Raw genomic sequence first — 3,075 nt, 5'->3', positions numbered from 1 at the left:
AAAGAGTTTTGCCAGCCTTTGCCTGAAAAGATGGTCGAAATTCTCCCATCCAGCATTGAACAGCAGCTTTTGGCCCCAAACCTTCCATTCTTCTGCTCATTTGAATGTGAGCCTCACAGGGAGACCTTATATATTTACACTGTCCAAGTGTTGTCCTTTGCTGTAGAAATTTATGGTGGTAACGGCACCATAAATGCTTTTTTCCCAGCACTGTTTATGACACATTATTGTCAGACTCCCCACCTCAGCCTTCTAAAGGGAAGAGGTGCTTTACAGTGCAAGAGCAGCGTAGCAGCATTAGGGATGCTGGAATAATCTTTCTAATTGATCTTGGAAGGGATGGGCAGTGATTTCCTCGGAGTGATTTTCATTAACTGAGCTCTTTGTTATTGCTTGGGTGTGGGTTATGAATATAGCAGTTTTCACATGAGTGTACCTTCAGTTCAACCACAGTTCAAACACAATATAATCCGCTTCAATAAAGAGGTGGAAGAATGCAGTTTTCAGTAGCATTTTTATTAAGTACTGGCAAACCCTTATGCATGTTAATGCTTGATAAAAATATGTCTGACCCAGATGCAAAACACTGTGGTGCGTTAAGGCATATGACAGGTGAAGCAAAATATATCCAGTACCACATAACACCCACTGTCCCTGCAAACTTAGTTCACAAGCACAGGGAAGTGGGAGGGGAGCCTGTGCTCCTCAACATGTTAAATCTTGACCGTCCACTTTTTAAAAATGGTTATTTCACTCCAAGAAGGCTATCTAAAAACACCCACAGAATAACTGGTTTAGACATTTCCAAGTGGATTGCATCTTGTACTGTTGTTGAAGTTATTCTGTGGAATGCATTGCTAATGGGTCATTTATTTCACATTCACATTTACAAACCCAGCCAGAAGAATGGAAAATTAGATGCTCTCATGGCTTATATTTGCTAAAAACCACAATTGTGAGTCGGCAGTTACAAGTTCTTGCTATTTGACACCCCAGTTTTCTTTATTCACTTTTGCTTATATATGTAACCTATACAAAAATGAGCTTAGGAAAACATTTGGTTAAGTGACCACACAGTTGTAGGTGTGTTCTTGACCATAAGCAGTAGAAAACATTAGCTATCGCCTACCTCATATAAGTTCTGTGATCGCTTTAAATCGACGTAAGCTGGCTCTACCACCAAACCAGCTACTCCTGTCCTGCCCTGCTCCGTCCTGTCCCATCACTTTTCAGCTCGAGCATCCCTACAGCTGCATGGCAAAGCAGAGCAAGGGACCTGATCTGGGTTCAAGCTAACCTGACAAAAATCAACAACTGTGGCTTACGGCGGTGGTGGCCCCAAAGCATCAAGAAAGGCACTATTCCATCTTGAAATAAAATCTTACAGGATCTTCCCAAATTTACAGTACAGCATTTTCCATGCTCGTAAGAATATTTCTATTTAAGCGGTAAACAACACTCCTTCTGTGAAACCCCCTCTAGTTCCCAATTGTCATTTTTATAAATTTCATATCACGGTGCTCATTTCAGCGTGCTGGGGCAAATCTGATTTGGTGTGAATGAGCACAGCTCCTCTGGGTTCACAGGGCTGGTGCTCATTTCACTGGGGACGTGCAATCGCACAGCAGCTGGCACATGAACGTGAGACTGTGCCCACCATCCGCAATATTTGCTTGCAACTGCAGCCACCCTGGGATAATACCCATGGATTTCACAGGGTTAGACCAACAAACACCCTTCAGCCTTGGAGTTGGATGACAATACAAGTAGCTTGAGTTGCAAGAACAAACAGAATTGTTGAGCAGTTCAGAGACGTTCTTTCAGACAGTTGTGTTCGTTACACTACCTCATTGCCATTTTTCGCCTCCGTTGGACTGTGCCTTTATGACCCTCTCATATAGGGGTCATTTCAGGTATGCAAGGTATAGCATTGGAAATAGAGGAAGGGAGATAGTTTTGGGTCTACTGTAGGAAGACTTGAGTAGGCAGGGATGGTTAACATAAGGCCAAAGAATGGTACAAGGAGGAAACGTGAAAATAAAAAGATGTTGCTACACATCTCCCTTCCCCGAGCTTACCACAAATAACAGCAAATCCAGACCATTCAGGTAGGAAGAGCTGAGAGCTAGGATGGAGTTGAGTCTAACTCCACTATGCATGACCCACTCTGCCAGACACAGCTCCTTTCGGCTCCAGCAGAACACGACACCGCCACTGCGGCTCCCAGAAGGGATCCATCAAACGAGGACCTTCTGGGTAAGATGGAGCACCATGGTATTCGTCCTGCTGTACTGAAATGAAGCCAACATTTGCCATTTGACTTCAGCCTGTAGAACAGAGACATTGCATGAGGCAATCACTGGAGCTGCCTCCACATTCCTAACACCAGCAATTAGTTACACAGGCTGGGAAGTTATTCTGCCTCAAATTCATACCTTTGAGAACACAACTAATTTTTATACTAATTTGGTGGTAGATTTGTTAAAGTCACTCCTCCCTCCATCCACTTTCTCACCCATGTGCTCGCTCGCTCTCTCCACCCACAACTCCTGCGGTGCCGGCCACACTGCGGAGAGCTGCCGTATGCTACGCTAGATGCTTGGGACAACCAAGGTCAGCAAAAACTCTTTGGGATTTTTTTTTTTTTTTCCTGTGTTAGCCCTAAAACATTCTAATTTGCAGAAATCTGTTTTTGAAGGCATCCACAGAAACCTACCATCAGCGCTGAGAAAGCGGGGATGTCTGGTAAGGCAGGATTGACTTAAGTCAGCTCTCCAGTTGAAGCCACTGTGGACCTGTGCCCTGGTTTAATCCAAACTCCCTTCCCTGCACAATGAGTCCATAGGAAAATCACTGCCAGCTCAGCATCTATCGTAACACTACTACAAATAACATACTCTGCCCACAATACAGCAGTGTCGAGGGAGCGCCGTGTTCTCGGGGGCAGTGAATGAGCCAGTACACGTCATTTCTTGCTTCTGTGTCAAGTTTTCACTAGGCTGCTTAATCAGTACTGCTTCAAATTGCTGCAAGCGGGGAATGTGGGAATGTGGGTTGTGCTAGTGCTTTTGCTGC

Source organism: Phaethon lepturus, unplaced genomic scaffold, assembly GCF_000687285.1.
Source record: "Phaethon lepturus isolate BGI_N335 unplaced genomic scaffold, ASM68728v1 scaffold25596, whole genome shotgun sequence".
In the NCBI taxonomy this organism is placed as follows: Eukaryota; Metazoa; Chordata; class Aves; order Phaethontiformes; family Phaethontidae; genus Phaethon; species Phaethon lepturus.
Note: the sequence above shows the minus strand (reverse complement) of the source record.